The sequence below is a fragment of the Oreochromis niloticus genome, linkage group LG10, assembly GCF_001858045.2.
Source record: "Oreochromis niloticus isolate F11D_XX linkage group LG10, O_niloticus_UMD_NMBU, whole genome shotgun sequence".
Classification (NCBI taxonomy): domain Eukaryota; kingdom Metazoa; phylum Chordata; class Actinopteri; order Cichliformes; family Cichlidae; genus Oreochromis; species Oreochromis niloticus.
Genome location: NC_031975.2, coordinates 17100746 through 17111427, shown reverse-complemented (window position 1 = coordinate 17111427; position 10682 = coordinate 17100746). Strand labels below are relative to the sequence as shown.

Below are 10682 nucleotides of genomic sequence, written 5' to 3'. Positions count from 1 at the left end.
TAAAATCGGGCTGAGATTACGCACGACTCCCGTGACATCTCTCGTGAGGCTTTTACAGATATGTGGAGTCGGGGATATCTACACCTTTAAAGTAAAATAAAATAAAATTCAATGAATAAAACAAGTCGGTGCTCTGCGCCAAACGTTTTCGTTGTAATTTTAAGCAGGCAGCCGCAGTGATTCACCGCCAAATCTACACATCACGATCTGCTCGTGGCTGCGAGCAACTGGTGAACACATTTTGATCCATAAGTTCCAGCCTTTACATGCTTGTGTTCTGGTAAGTCTCTTTACAAAATCTCTTTACATTTCCAGAGAGGCTGGAAATGCGGGTTGATTTGAAATGGTACAAATAACATTTTCTCAAACGAGCCACCTGACATTAACGCTGAATTCCCCGACGGGAGCAATTACGGCACATTTTTGGGAGTCTTCCTGGCAAAAATAAATAGACATTTAGATCAAATGCCTCCTTTGCGAAATGTTACAAAGCAATTATGTAATGAATCGCTTATTCATTCATAAATGAAAATAGATTTAGAAGTCACTGAGTACCTCCGAGCCCCCCCCCTCCCCCGAGGTTTTTTTTTTAAAAACATTTATTTATTTATTTAATATTTGAGATAATCTTAGACCGGAGCACGCATGCACAACAAACGTACTATTTCCACTCTCTCCTTTTAAAAGACCTGCACAGTGATTCAGGCTATACTTTTCCTCCCCTTTATAAATAGCTGCACTCCGCTCAATGACGTGGGATACGCACGTACATGTGTAGGTGAATCTTTGAATGAGCGCTCCCTCTCCTCCCTCTCTCCCCTCCTCCCTCCTCCGTGCCTTCTACTAGTTACTACGGGATCTCTATAAAAAGCCTAAGGTTGATGGGAGAGCCCGGTCTATGGGAAGCGACTCTGGAGAAGAGGGACGGCAGCGTCTGTGCGCGAAGACAGCATGGCACAGATTTGCGCTGACAGTCTTGTGGTGATGAAGACAGCGAGTTCAGAGAGAGAGAGAGTGGGGGGACAGAGATATTTCCACAGCCAAGTGCCGCAGACACGCAGGGAGCTTTGAATGAGGTAAGTTTAATTATTATGATTATTATTATTTTTAGGGTTGTTCGTTTTTTGTGTTACTTTAAAAGAAATACATAAGAAATGTGTAGCAGCCTAAATGTAGGGAGACAGTATAACTGACGAGCCATCCTTTTAAGAAACCCAGAAGTCTGCGCTTGACACCAGTCTCATCTTTACTTGGAAGTTGCTGCAGTGTGACTCATTTTCACTCCCATGTGGGCAGCACTCAGCCTGCAACCTGGGAAAAGGGGAGAATCTCTTATATCAAGATAATCAAATCTACAGACAGAAAAAAAAAATCGCTCTATAAGTACCTCCTTGCCGTCTTGCGCGGTCTCGAGGCGCATTTTAAAGACACATATCACCGTTCACTGCCGGTGTTTAACGTTCATCTGCCATCCAGGTCGCATCAGGTATCTGATCAAACAGAGAGGTGCTGGTTAGGCTGCCTCTAAGGCAGCTCCGGGTCCTCTGTAGCCTGCCCGACTCTCTGTCGAACTAAGATGTGCAAATCCCACTGTGCAATGTACACTGACACGTGCACTGACACAAAAGCGCGCACACTCTCTTGTGCTTCAGTGTGTGTGTGAGTGCGTGTGTGTGTAGCTGCGCAGTTGGTTATGGCTGCGTGCGGGATAAAGGGGAGTGTGGCTGTGGGGGAGTGCTCCTCACCCAGCCCCCACCTCATCTACAATCTCGGGAGCGCGTGGCACCGGGAGGTTTCCGGTGGTAGTGATGACATTATAGCCATCACTTTCTTCCGGAGTGGCGTTGCAGTCCTCGCCTCCGCCCCCCCTTCCGCCCATATCTTTCGCCCCTCCTTGCACTTCCGGTCGGCGTTTCCTTTATCTTTGTTTTTTTTGTCCCACTCCCCCCAGTCCCAGTACTGTGACGTAGTCAGTCAGTGAAGTCACCCCTGCGTCATTCTTGCGCACTTTGCAGATGATACGCAGTCACCTACTATAACCCTTTTATAGGCATTGCGCTCACGCGCGCACGCGCACACCGCAGTGTGTGATCCTCTGGCTTGCAGCTGTGAATGCGCAATGTGAGAGGCTCGTGCACAGAGAACACGAGCGAGGAGTGGGTGGAGCGAGTCAATGAAGCCCCTTGTTCATTCACAAGTCTTTGTCCCCGGGCTCCTGTAGAACTTGGAGCGGAGGGGATTTTGTGTTAGGAAGGCAAAGCCAGCCGAGATCACGTTCTAATCTATCACACTGGAAGACTTAGTGACGTGCATTACATGAATGAAAGCCGTGAACTATATTATTCATCATGGCCAGAGTTGTGCGGGGCCATAAACTGTAAGCGTGTGACGCTTAGACTCGGTAACAGTAGAGATGAGTCTATATTTAATGTAGGTTTTCTATATTAAAAACAAATATAAGAGTGAAGATCCAAAGTCCAGCTTCAAGATGATTCCGAGATGGTCCCGCACCCTCAGCCCACACGGTTTCTGCGGTTTCTCCCCAGCGCCATGGAAACCAAGCCAGACCGAAGCACTGCCCACGCGCTCTGATAAGCCAGGTGGCAGAATGGGACGAGGGCCGATTGGTGCGCTCGCGATGGGACGTCATACGCCCGTACCCTTAGGCTAGTCGAGCACTGAGGCACGTGACAGGACTCGTCACCCGGCCGCCGTTTATTAAAGAAATTAGAGCGGGGACCGGGAAGGTTGTGGAAAAGAGCGCGCTGCAGCGCGAGGCAAACGTGTAGAGTTGGTTTTTATGGTTTTAAATCATGATCATAATGTAAGAAACAATTTAAACGCTAAAAATAGGAAAAAAGATGCTTAACAAACAGCTGGAAGAAAACTAGACCTTAGCGATGCCCTTCAGATGCCAGGTGACGTCCTGTTCAGCACCACGGACAGCACCGAGCCACAACGCGGCTGTGTCGCTGTCCCACCGTCGTAGTGCTGAAAAAGAAGTCGGGGGGGGGCTAGAAAGATGGAGATATAAAGAAAGCTGATGCAGAGATAGTTTGCTTATGGGGAAAAAACTCATTTTAAAAAAAAGGTTTTTGATGTGTCATTATTACGAGCTGATAAGGAAGTGTTACACAGTTAGTAGTCTTGTGTTAGCTCTCCCCAGTATACAGTGCTATGATTGCATAACTCTGAAACGTCCAATGTGATTGGGCAGTGACTCACCAGCTAAGTCTCATAATCATCACCTCTAATCAGGTACATCTTCATTTTCCAGGTCGAAAGCGCAGCAGCTTAAAGATGTTGAGGGTGAGAAAGGAGGGTTTTTTTTGTTTTCTGTGATTAATTACTCGCTTGTTAATATGCTAAATCTTTCAGTCTGCAGTAAAAACCTATCTAGGGATGGTTGAAGAAGCCAAGGGCATTTACAGTATGAACCCAAGTCTTGGTGTCGCCTACACTGCTGGAGGAGACTCCTAAATATGTCCAGAGCTCCTCCGAGGCAGCTTATTATGTGAACACCAGTTTATTAGACATCCCTAATGTCTGGTGTCGCTCTGCCTCCCTCCCTCTCTGCTCTCTCACTCGCACTTTCATAGGTACAAACAATAACTAGGTCAGAGACAGGAAAACAGTGGGTGGAGGATGAATAATACCAACCCTTCTCAGTTTTTTTTTTAAATAAATGTTTATACAGTGTTGAATGTGTTTATATAAAAAGATGAACTGGACGACTAATTTTAAACAAAATTTGACTTACAGTTTTTTGTTTTCCTCTAGGGATTTATTGGCTTAGGAGATGAACTGATTGCCTCTTGGGTTGGGTGATCATTTTTGTAATTAGGATGCTTGTAAAAACTGTTTAAACCTTATATAAGTGAATAAAACATATATAGAAACTATACTGGTGTTGAAGTGTAGGCGCGAATTACAGCAGCTTCCTTAAAAAAATGTATCACCACAACCCTTCACTTGTTCTTTCTCACCCGCAGCAGAATTATATGCCTAAGTAATTAAGGGAGTAAATCAGCAAGACTACTGCAGACTTTCACTTGTGAACGTTGTAATGGGTGTTTCAGAATTCACATTTTTCCCCAGTTAATTTTGCACAGAAGCAAAAGCTAATTTTGTCTCATCTGACGTTAAAAAGGTGCCTTGTATGCAAAGATGGTGCTACATTGGGAAACCTAAAGCCCAAACAGCAGCAATGATCACTAAGATGGTTAAAGCAGCAAAAATCAATAGTTTTGCATACTCATTCTAGTCTTTCCGTATCATCTATTTAGGCTACTGGGATTCCCCAGGTCAACAAAGACTGTACCAATGATCAGCCTCCTGGGAAATGTGTCAAGTTTTACAGCTGTAATTACACTCACACCTCTCCTCTTTTTGCTGATGCAGGTTTTTCCATGAGGGGATTGTTTGTCCTTCTCACCATTTCTTCCCCGTCCTGTTGCCAGAGCATCAGCACCTTGGCTTTAGACTGCTTACTGCTTATACAGTATCAAAGTACAGTAACAGTCTACAGTCATGGCTACTGAAGCCTGGCAATGCATCAAACACCACAGTGAAGGCAACATGAACACCCAGTGAAAAAGATATTATCTCATTCTATTTTAAATGGCTGATGTGATGGCAGGAGTTCACTCTGCTAGAGATCCCCCTCTGTGCCCCCCCCCACAAAACACCCACCCACTCAGCCACCCACCCGCTCAGAGAGGAAACCTGTGTGGGCTTGCATTGGGGGAGACCTACACAATGTAAGCACGTAGCATTCACACTCAAGCCAATGAGACCTTGCAGGTTTCCTGTTACCATGCCTACTCCAGTTCCTCCTCCACCCTGCTGTCTCCATGGCGACCGTGGCTTTAGATTGTTACTCTAGCAACAGCACCATGGTAACAGTCTACAGCCATGGTCGTTAGGGGCAGGTGTCATCAGGAAAGAGAGAAGTTGCAGCTCATGGTGAACTTCACAGTTAAGGTGTCTCGTGAACTTGGTGAGATGTCACTCATTCGTTCAGGTGAAAAGATGCCAGTTTAATGTATTCATGTCTGTGAATACTGAGGTATGACTCATGTCATTTATTGCTTATGGTGTTTTGACTTTATTTAATAATGTGTTTCGCTCGCTACACCCAACACCTTCACGATAAGTTAAGCTGCGACACATGGACACACACTGCCTTCCATTTTAACTTCATTACACATAGGATGCTTCTTTTGATCAGTGAGTACAGTGATGAATGCACAGAGCACATGCTGAACGGATGAGTCAGCCAGCTCCAACACCTGCTCTGCTCTCTGTTTATCAGACAAGAGCAGCTTCACTTCAAAGCAGCACAGCCAAGAATTCCCTGTGGGCAGCGCTATAACCTGCAGGCACATACAAACACACACTGGGTCCTAACAGGTGGGCTAACCCACACGCACGCATGCACACATGCACACATGCAGATACACATGTTTGGTATGCTTACAACAAACACATCACACTCATAAAGACTGCACTCCAACTTAGGCTACTCTACTTCAAACATTACTCAGTAATGTTTAGAGTTATACTGCCCTCCAGAGGCTTGAATTTGCCAAGGTCATCTGCTTAACACATTTTTTTTTTCCAGACTGAAAAGTTCTGCAGCAAGCGAAATATAAATAAAAGCTTTATCCCAGTGGCGTGTGGATACTTGCGAAAATATCTGCCTTTCAATGTGATGATGTGTTAGCTTTTCCTACTTTGTAACCGAAAAGGTGGATGTTGGCTCAATTAAAGGTCTGGCAATGAAGATAATCAAAACAAGACTAATGTTTTTATAAACCTCCAGATTCCTCCATGACAGTAAGATATATTTCTCATATTATTTATGCATTGCAGCTGTCCAAACTCTTAGACAACGAAGATAGTTGGATTTAAGTTTCTAAAAAAAGAGAAAAAACTTTAAACAGAGTGATTCGGGATACAAGTGAGCACACAGAGCAAAAATCCTATATAAACCATATCAGCCTTTATAGATTAGATCAAATAAACACAAGTTAAAAAGAAATCTTATTTTCATTTAAAAATGCTCTTTATTGAAAAGGAGGCCGATGAGGCAAATAAGGGTCATTACTAAGTGACATTTCAAAGAAGTTTGCAGAGAGAACACTACAGGAATCACATTTCTGCATTGCGTCACTCCAGCTGGAACCTGATCTTTTCAAATATTTGTCGTTCACTGGTTTGCCAAAGGAAAATAGAAGGAAAGGGAACAAGGACAAGAAAAAAAAAAGATCAGTTGTTTATCCTCTACCTCCCTGCACCGTAAAAGCTCATGTGCTGAGAGTTAAAGAACAGCACATAAACTCTTACTGTTAAGGGCTGAGAAGTCGCTGCAGGTCAAACTTCATAAAAGGGAACATACCACAGCTTGCTTTGGGGGTGACTGGTTGGGGTTGTAGCTGTAGCCAATCCTAAGCTGGCACTGGGCAAGAGGTGGAGTACATCTTGGACAGGGCACTGAATCAGGACTAAAACAGAGAGACATTCACACTCACATGCACATTCTAATGGGAAGAACCGCAAATGAATCCAACATAAAACAAAAGAAAACAAACAGAAACAAATGCAGGACATCTTGCTGGTTTGTAAGTATACCAAAGGAGAACAACAAGGCGCAGTCTTCAAGTGACAGTGTTCAAGTGTTTTTTCTTCAAGCATATTTCTACAAAAACAGATCAGCATGTGTCTACTCTAAGTCATTCTACTTATTCTGAATTGAATACCACTCACGTGTGGTCTTCTAATATGCAAGTCATAGGCATGAGGAGAAAACGAAGCTTTACACTGCACAGAGAAAGTAGGCCAATCAGGAGGTTGGAACCTTTTTGCTGTGAGGTGATGCTGCTAACCAAGAGCAAATGATAAAAGCTTCTATTCCCACCTATTCCTACTAACAGTCTTAGGCCCTGTTTACACTTTCAGTCTGATGCAATCATCAAACTTTGTTGTTCTTGCTGTTGTTATTCCTCTGCACATATCATCTTGGTCTTGATGACCACTTTTACGCTCCACGCCTCTTCATAACTGTGCATAACGGCGCAACAGACTTGAAAAAAAAAATATGTGAAAACACGCCTCTTGCTCTCCTTCTGTGTGTGTCTATCTTAAACTGACTCCACCACAGTCCTGCCTCATGGTCATGATGACTAATATTTACCCCAGTAGTGTCAGTTAGGCACCTATAAGGACAGCCAAACCACAGCTGTCCACGCCAGGCCCCAGCCACAGCCTCTAAAGCGGCACAGTAAAGCAGACAAGCAGACAAATGCCTGCAGATGACATCATACATCAAACGACCGCTGCCCTAACTCAAGAAAGCCTCGTCCGTGTCCTCACTTCACCTCTGTACCTCCTTCTGCCAAAAAAAGAAAAAGAAAAAAAAGAACATTAGCACATCCTGTGATCATATTTACATCTGGTATTACAGTTACAGAGGTAACCAGACAGGCTCACACTGAACAGGTTAAGCTGTCACAGGAGATCCCACCTGGGAGTAATTGTTTTTCAAGGTGCGAGGATCATCCAGCCATTATTCAAAGAAATAATAATACGCAGTAAAGCTGTCACAGTTCTGGGCGCATGACTGGAAGCAGACAGGCAACCAGGCAACCGCTGGCCCCAGCCAAAGTACACTTTTGTCCACACAAACAAGAAAACCACAAAGTAAGGGAAAACCAGAAGTATGCAGTGTGAAACCAAGGAATAACAAATGACCAAATCACACCCTTATGAACAGGCACGTGCACTCCCAGACGTAAACACCCGCTGTGCGTTGTTTGGGCCTCAGAATCACATGACGCAGATTTCGTCACTGTGCGCTTTCATGTCATTAACGGACATCAACTGAGTGGCCGCAGCTTTTCTGTTCTTTAAATAGCAATTCAACTGACAACTCTAAATATACTCCCTCTGTTCCCTCTTTAATGTGTCAGCACACGTGGCAGGCATCAACCACACCACTTCTCACATCACAAGGGTCCCTATATTGAAATAAAGTATAGTAAGCGTGTATGTTTTATATGTATACTAGATCTTTTAAGATTTGCATGTTTCAAGCTGTGATTTTCCTATAAAGGTGTCACCTTTCACTTTTCTCCTGTACAATATGATCTCAAATAAACATTCCCATGAATGAGAAAACCGCACAAGGATCCACTTTCATGAGTAAATCATAGTATGGAGTATGAGTCTTATGGAACTCACATATAAAATATAAATATTTAGTTGCATTCGGGAAAGCTGGAAGTTTTCTTCTATTTCTTGTTCACAACAAACAAGAAAATGGACACACGCCATATCTCTGGAACACATCCAGTGTTATATCACCCTGATCTGCACTAACATACCAGTGTAACTGTGCAAACACACATGTAAACGCATGCAGACATGCATATATTTATAAGAACTATATTTATAATAATTCAACATCAGATTTGATTTTCACAGAGGAGTGAAAAAGTTAAAAATCCAAACTCTTCACAAATCCATCTGTCTTCAGCATCCTCTCATTGTTGGGATCAGAGCAACTGAGATTATAAAGATGATGAAAACAAAACAAATGGTGAATGGCTGCCAAAAGAAGGGAAAAAAAAGATGTAAATCCAAAAGTTGTAAGCCAGATAATAAAATCTCAAGTCCTCTGCTGAGTGTCTAGTAATCACAGGTTATTCCACGCAGAGCTGTCAGCGGTGGAGGCTGTAATAACAAGGCAGAGTTGGTCAACTTTGTATGAGCATGGGCCATGGGATGACCAGGCTCTTTGGAGTTTAAGTACAAGTCTTATATAGGGGCCACTGCTGGCCCACCCCTTCTTCCGTCTCCCATAACAACAAACGCTCCATAATCAAAATAGAGCTCCATCTGTGCTATGACACACCCCTGTGCCCCCTGCTCCATTCCCCCAGCCTCCGCTGAGGGAAAGAGGGAAAAAGTGATACTTAAGTTGTGGCAACCCCCCCCCCACAAAAACAAAAAGCCTTGAATGTACCCTCACTCTCCCTTTTTAACCGCAGTGGCCAGAGAGGGGCCGAGTAAGAGAGGGAGATGGGAAGGCAGAGAGCGTGGATGGCTCCACCCTTGTGCGTCTCTGTCTCTCATTCCATTATTTCCCGGTTGTTGTGCAACAGGGGGAATGGATTCCTGAGACGAGAGTCACGGCTCTGTTGTAAAACTTACTGGCAAGAGTGACCCTCTGTGTTTTTCTTTTACTGTTTCCCTTGCTCACTCACTCTCTCCGTTCATCTCTACTTGTTATCAAAACCATGTGTAAGTGTGTGTGTGTGTGTGCTGTGAGGTCTTGGAGGGACACAGGGGCCACAGGGGAGCACGGGAGAATGAATATGAGGACTACAGCGGTGAAAGGAGCCCATGTGTGAGAGGCTGTAAGAGCTCATCAGATGCCTGATGGAGGTGGTTTGTTGTAAACACAAGGCTGATTCATTAAGAGAGTCAGAGTGGGGTTTTTCTTTATGAGAAGAAGCCGAGGCTAAAGATAAGTTAAGCAGTTTTAAAGTGGAATTTAATCTCGACGAGGCAATTCAGCACTTACATGAGCCCACGGTTGCCTGGTGTTTTGGGCCGAGAGTAGATTTCTGAGACATCCAGACAAACAAAACTATTTTTGTCCATGTCATAAATGTAACAGACACGGCGATAGGGTATGTTGCACCCAATGCCGATGACATACAGGATGTGTACGGGAGGAGGATGTTGACGAGGTTTCGAAGCGAGGAAGAGTCTGGTGGGAGATGAAAGAAAAGGGAAAGGAAGGGGGCGAGAGAGAGCAAGAGAGGTAGAGAGGAGAGAGCGCACATCTGGAAACAATTGAACGAGCACAGGCTGACATGCACATGCTTCTGCTATAAAAGAACAACATGTCCTTGAACCCTACACATTTCCCTGTGTGCATAAACCTGTCTGCACGACACCTTCATGCACCCCGAAAAATCAGCAGCAACTAAACCGATCACTGAGCTACACCCTCCCTGGATGATTTCTTGTTAATTCCTTCACAGACGTATAGTGTTAATTAAAAGTGGGAGTAAAGCATTGTCCAGTTCACCATGTACCTTTGAACCTTTCTTAGTACAAAGGTCTTTTTGTAAGAGGGAGCTTTCATTGTGACACAGCTGCCTCGATGCAACACAAAAGGGAAGAATTTGTGCAAAGCTCTTATGCAAAATATTTCCCAAACATATTAAAGTGAGGTTTCTGCTGTCACGCTGATATAAAATTCCTGTCATAACTTGCCAGAATCATGGCGGAGTGTACCCAGATCCTAAAAATGTCAGCCCTCTTTTGGTGTAGTGTTGGTTTTATAAAGAGGAAAAATTGTTGTAGAAGTTATTCTTGAATTTACTGGCGTAAAATTAAAAAAAAAAAAAATGTATATCAACATTAGTGTATAGTGTGAAATTTATAACATTCCTTACTTCCCTTTATATGATCTTAATATAGTCCATTAAATGTTAACATAAAGGCCTTAGTGATCATCAAAGTGATTTTTGTGTCACCTCAGTGTGTGGAATATCCCTGCTGATTGCAGGATCTGCAGAGGACTGGCGTCTGAGGGTTTGGTAACTTTCATCAAATCTTATACCTACAGCTAACATATAGTCATGTGCATCAAATCTGCTTTTATAGGA

At 43.7% G+C, this 10682-nt stretch overlaps 1 long non-coding RNA gene across 1 annotated transcript; it reads left to right on the top strand.

The window, feature by feature from the left end:
• Window positions 1-640: 640 nt before the first annotated feature.
• LOC112848019 (uncharacterized) lies at window positions 641-5799 on the top strand. Its single transcript, XR_003221891.1, has 2 exons — window positions 641-1076; window positions 4402-5799. It is a non-coding gene; the product is annotated as an uncharacterized LOC112848019 (long non-coding RNA).
• Window positions 5800-10682: the final 4883 nt, after the last annotated feature.